This window comes from Phyllobates terribilis, unplaced genomic scaffold, assembly GCF_046119375.1.
Source record: "Phyllobates terribilis strain yellow unplaced genomic scaffold, ASM4611937v1 Scaffold_11__3_contigs__length_659146591, whole genome shotgun sequence".
NCBI classification, from domain to species: Eukaryota; Metazoa; Chordata; class Amphibia; order Anura; family Dendrobatidae; genus Phyllobates; species Phyllobates terribilis.
This window is the reverse complement of record NW_027362771.1, coordinates 415,826,974-415,833,677: the sequence shown is the minus strand read 5'-3', so window position 1 is coordinate 415,833,677 and position 6,704 is coordinate 415,826,974.

The window sequence follows — 6,704 nt, the reverse complement described above, 5'->3', positions numbered from 1 at the left end:
CTAGTTTTATGATAGTTTATCATTTATTTTCATTAGCGTAAAGATTGTACTGAAAGCCACATCTGTTAATAGTTTGTCCAACGGTCCATCTGCTGAGTTTTGTAATGTAACGTATCTCCATGCATTCACAACAAAATATATACCCAGACTAGTCTGCGAGCACCGTCACCTATCCCTGTTGCAGTGACTTATGACTCATACAGGGAAAATTGACCTCCTGTTTCTACATAGAGCTTAGAAGGATTCAGCTAGTCAGTTTTTAATCATGTGATGTCATAGACCTAATGGAAAAAAAAAAAGAATTAACTGGGTAAGAAAGGCAAAATGAGCAATTGTAAGTACACAGTGCACTATAATGTGATGATTGCAATATATGAAGGGGATAAAAACTTTGATTTTGGTACTTCTTTAAGAACGCTCCTTCATCATTATCTTTCAGTGTAAATGCTGCCTTAAGCCCCCGTCTCACATAGCGAGATCGCTAGCGAGATCGCTGCTGTGTCACGGTTTTGGTGACGCAACAGCGACCTCACCAGTGATGTCGCTATGTGTGACACTTTGCAGCGATCAGGCCCCTGCTGTGAGGTCGCTGATCGCTGCAAAGTGTCCTGGACCATTTTTTGGTCGTTGCCCTCCCGCTGGTCAGCACACATCGCTGTGTGTGACCAGCGGGAGCAGCGATCAGGCTGGTAACCATGGTAAACATCGGGTTACTAGGGGCACACGCGCACCTAGTAACCCGTTGTTTATCATGGTTACCATGATAAACAATGGGTTACTAGGTGCGCGTGTGCCCCCAGTAACCCGATGCTTATCATGGTTACGAGCCTGCTAAAGTGAGTGGTAACCTCCCGCTCACTGTAGCAGAGTGGTAACCATGATAAATAACGGGTTACTAGGTGCGCGTGTGCCCCTAGTAACCCGATGTTTACCATGGTTACCAGCCTGCTCCTGCTTCAGCAGGCTGGTAACCAGGAAGGACATCGTGGAAAGATTCTTTCCACGATGTCGCTGCTCCCCTGATCGTTGGTGAGCCTGCCTGTTTGACAGCTCACCAGCGACCACATAGCGACGCAGCAACGATCCCTGACAGGTCGTATCGTTGTCGGGATCGTTGCAGCGTCGCTAAGTGTGACGGGGCCTTTAGTAATCAACTGATCACCATAGAAGCTCTCAGATGAAAGATTGTCTGTGACTCCAAGAGGCAAAGCCTGGAGAGGATCCCTATGTAGAAACAGCATGTGAGCGCCTTACTATACAACAGTTCATCATAGAACATGTCCCTCATGTCTTCTTAGCAAATCCTTCACAAACACCCCAAGTTCTATGGGCCATTAAATTCATTATCTCAGTCTTTACATTTACTGTCCTCTAGTAAGCACTATTAATCTCCCACTAGCCACACTAGAATAAGGTAGTCCAAACCCGTCTATTTCAGCGAGGCTGTCGCTGGACGACCATCTAATGTGTATGGAGTTGTCACAACTCTTCACAACATGCTCTGAAGGAATTCTGCTTTTTTCCATGGAAAACACTGGAACATTTGGGAGAGAACAGAACGTTCATGTTTATGGGAGAGTCAGAAGATACCGTTGTGAGCCAAAGAGCTGTTACTTCACAGATAACAAAAGTATATGGACGCCTTTATTTCTCAGGCTCCCTTCCCTATAGAAACCTTGAGCAGCTACGCAGTTTGCCCATATGGTACGTCGGTCTGCCCCTTAACCACTAAGCATAACTGAAAAAATAAATTGTGTATTGAAAATAATTGTCTGTATATAAACATAATCGATGTTGTGTATTGAAATATTTCTTCTTATTATATTATATAAATTGTGCAATTAAAAATGTTAATAAATGTATAATATTTACGAAAAAAAATCTAAAATACTAAACATTTGTGGAGTCGGTTATCACTAATGTAATAAAAACTGAGAAAGATGAGAATTGTAACCTGTAAATGTATCTTTTGTGTAGTAAAGGATATGTAAAGGATATCATTTACAAGGGATGTGTATCCACTAAACAGAGATACTAATCATTTGTGTCATGTCATGCTTCTGGCAGATTTGCATGGTAGGTCACACTTATTATCCCCTCATTATTCTGTGTAGTCAGAATCTAAAGAAAAGAAGCTGCTAAATTCAAGGGGGAGGGGGCGAAGTGAACGCAGGAAATCAATAGCAGTTTGAGTAAATAGGCAAAACAAATAGATAAGAAACAATTGAGTAAAGGTACAAAAAATGTTAATGCTCCATCCCCCAGGCAAAAGCAAATATCTAAGGCTCAAGTGAAAAATTCCTTTCAATATTAAAAGTTCCATATTAATGGTCTCTCAATGTCTATTCCATTCTTTCTGCAGATCCCATCTATAGCAAAGATATCTACTCTTCAACTCAACACAACTAGAACAATTGCATGTTCTGTGCTTCTTCAGAGCTACAGGAACTACATGGAAATTATATGCATTATAGGCACATTCACAGATAGCTTACATCTGCCAACTTGCAGCCGGACCACCAAACAGCCATGTAGAGGCCACTCGCAATTGGGTAATAGGGTTAACTGCTTCTAATGCACACAGAACGAACACTAATAGACTGTTCTGTGCACATCAGCTGCCGTTGTTCTAGGCAGCACTTGTCCTGTTTACATAAGAAGATGTGCTGCCGAGAAAGATTATCCTTTAGGCAAAATAAAAAATTTCACCTGACGAACAATAGTTTTGCACAGTTGTCTGGTAATCAGCAGCCTGTTTACACTGCATCATTATAAAGAAATCATCATTCCTAGGAATGCTGCCGATAATCATGCAGTGTAAAGGCACATTAAAGGGGTTGCCAATGAACAAAGTACATTTTAATTAACAGATATTAATGGAATACGGAATAATAATAATTTCCACAATTGGATGTGTTAAAAACAATGTTCCTGTGCTGAAATAATCTTATAAATGTGCCCCTGCTGTGTACTGTGTAATGGCTGTGTCTGACCGGACAGTAACGTGGTCTGATCATACCACAGCTCCTGGGCAGGGGAGGAAACAAAAGAGTATACAGACATTACAGCACAGGATCACAGCTGATTCTGTCTGTGAGGTAAAACATTTCCCTGCCTGTTTTAAAGCAATGTTGTACCTCAAAGAAAGAATCAGCTGTGATCCTCTGCTGCCCTATCTCTATACTCTCTTTTCCTTCCTCCCCTGCCCAGGAGCTGTGGTATGTTCAGACCATCTTTCTGCACATTTTTTTAAACACATCCAATAGTGGAACTCATTATAATTCAAAGATCTACTAATTAAAATGTTGATGAAACTTAACTTTGTTCGTGGGTAAACCCCTTTAAATCTGTATGGCGACTTTCCTATCTGTTTCCTATCTGTTTGCTGTAAGTACAGTTTCCACCTCTCTCCATTCTCCTGTACTATTGTAACAGTAAAAAAGGACCGGGATGACTACAGCCTCCAACTACTGTGCCCCCATGCTTGTTTGGAGTTAAATATTGAAATCACTTGGAATTTAAACTGTGAAATATAATATAACTTTGCTTTATATGCACCATTTGTAGAGTACAGTGGTGCTTGAAAGTTTGTAAACTTTCCAGAATTTTCCATGTTTCTACCTACATTTGATCTAAAAATACATTACATTTTAACGCCTGAAGTCCTGAAAACAGACAAAGAGAATCCAATAAAAGAAATGAGTCACAAATATTACATTTTGTAACTTTTTAAATGAGGAAAATGAGGATTAGCATAATATTTAAATGTGAAATTAGAGGCCGGTGTTTTCAATCAATGGGAGGACAATCAGGTGTGATAAGACAACCTTTATTCTTACTTAAAGAACAGGGGTCTATCAATTTCTGATCTAAATAACACATGTGGAATGTGGAAGTGTATCATGGCACGAACAAAGGAGATTTATGAGGGCTTCAGAAGAATTATTTATGCTCATTGGACTGGAAAAGGTTACAAAACCATCTCTAAGGAGTTTGGACTCCAACAATCCACAGTCAGACAGATTGTGTACAAAAGGAAGACATTAAAGACAATTATTACTCTCCCCAGAAGTGGCGACCAACAAACATCCCTCCAAGACCGAAAGTAACCTCTAAGCAACTAAAGGCTTCTCTTAAATTAGCTAATGTTACTGTTCATGAGTCCACCATCAGGAGCACACTGAACAATGGAGCACATGGCAGAACTGCAAGGAGAAAGCCACTACTCTCCAAAAAGAACATTGCTACCCTTCTGCAGTTCACGCAAGGTCCCCTGGACAAGTCAGACGGTAATTGGAACAAAGTTTTGTGGACGGATTAGACCTAAATAGAGTTTTTGGTTAAAATAGGGTGCATTTTGTTTGGAGAAAAAAAAAGCTGCATTACAGCACAACAACCAAATACCATCAAACATGGTGGTGGCAGTATCATGGTTCAGGTCTATTTTGCTGCATCTGGATCAGGACAACTCGCTATCATTGATGGAACAATGAATTCTGTATTTTATCAGCAAATTCTAAAGGAAAATGTCAGGACATCTCTATAAGAGCTGAATCTGCAGATAATGTGGATCTTGAAGCAAGACAACAACTCAAAGCATACAAGTCATTCGACATAAGAATGAAAAATAAAGTTAACATTTTGGAATGGCCAAGTCAAAGTCCTGGCCTTTGTCCTATAGAAATGTTTTTTAAAGACCAGAAGTGTCACGAGTTTGTCAGATGTAGCAGATGCGTTCTTAAATCTGTCTTACTTTAGGACCCAGCGGCTACCTCCCTCCTGCTCTGATTGACACCCTGGCCTGGGTGTTTAAATACTTTTAGTTTTCTGCAGGGAGGGGCCAGTGATATTCACATGTTCCCTTGTGAAGGCTTGGAGCTATTGCAGTCGGCTTACTTTCTCTTTGGTGCTTTAGAGGACATTTGGTAAAATCTCTCTGAAGTCTGCTCAAGCTAAGTTTCTCCCCCCTGTGTTTGTCTCCCTTGTTGTCTTTAGCTTATAGTGGGGACTGACCAGTGCTCATCCCCCCTTCCCTATCCAGGGCCTCGCTTTGGGGATATACAGGGCTTAGGTTTCCTTTTTGGCGATTGATGAGGAACCAATATAGGCACAGTAAGGGAGACAGGGTGATATTAGATCAGCCTAGGAGGTCTCCACTCCCCCTTTCCCTAGTGTCTGGGCTCCATTCCCCTCATCTCTTCATGCTGCACTTTATCTTTCCTACACTGTGCGTGACAAGAAGTGAGCAGTTCATGGAAGGAAACACACCACCAACATAACAGAGTTGAAGCTGTTTTGTAGGGAGGAAAGGGCGAAAATTCCTCCAAGCCAATGTGCAGAACTAATCAACAATACTGGAAACATTCACAGTAGATGCAGTTACTGCTGCAAGGTTGTCACACCAGATACTGAAAGCGAAGATTTGTATACTTTTGACACTCACAGACCTGATATTGGAGAATTTAAAAAGAATGTTAGATTTGATATTTTTAACTACTTTTATGACTTGTGTGAAAATCTGATGTAGTTTTAGAGAAAATGTATTCAGAAATGTGGGAAATTCTCAAGGATTCACAAACTTTCTAGCTCCGCTGTATATCAAGACTGGGTACATCCCTCTCGACAAGCACATCCTATATTACGTTGAATGCACCTCAATACAATTGAACCCCATTACTGCATACACAGTGCTCAATGAGCACATTGTATATAATAGCACTAGGAGTAGTAATACCAGTATCTATTTTACATTGATGTCAGTATTGAAGTCGAGTTGCTAGGTCTTGGAGGAGCCATAAAGATATTGAAGGCCATGTATAGGGTGGGCCATATGTCCACATATCATTTGATCACTAACAAAATGTACAGACTAAAATGTTCTCTTTCTTTCTACTAGCAAATGATTACAAAAAAGTATGCATGTTTGCCCTAATGTTAGTATGAAAAAAATTACATTTTTCTTTGGGGTGTTACAAAATTTGCCCTAATAGTTTTTTTTTGTTTTATATTTCCTCTATTACTTGAATGCTCTGCTGATCCAACGTCGCTGTTCGGGAGGTGTCCAACATTCCTGCAATGATGACATCCTATTCATCAGCTACATGACTGCTACTTTCATTGCTACATGAAAGCCGATTGGTGGTCGTTTGCGTGTTCAGACATGCTGATGTATGTTGTATGCGCACAGAAAAATTGTTAATTCTATCATTCTGTGCCATAGTATGTCATGTTATTAGCAGCAAATCTCTTGCTTACATTGGGCAATGTGCTGCAGATAACGGTATTTAAGCCATTTTTAGGCAACGCTTTGCTTATTCGGTGGGTGTTTGCTGGCATGTTTAGACATGCTTTGAATGATCATTCCCCAATTATTGGCTTATCTAATTGTGACATTTTGTCCATCGATTGACTGCAACAGTCAGATGACCTCCTGACTTAAGGAATGTCCTGACTGCAGGACTGGTGGGGCAACCGGAGAGGCATCACTGTAACAGATAGAAACTCAACTGGCAAGTAATTGTTATTTCTTGAACTTTTCATTTTTGTATTTTAAAGGAAAGCTATCTTCAGAAAATGACCTATTGTTTTTATCAGGTTTTTGTGTTGCATGTATTTAAAAAAAAATTGACAATATATTTTTTCTTGATAAAAAAACATAATTAGAAATCTTGCAATTTTCACAGTGGCAATTGAGGCTTTTTAGA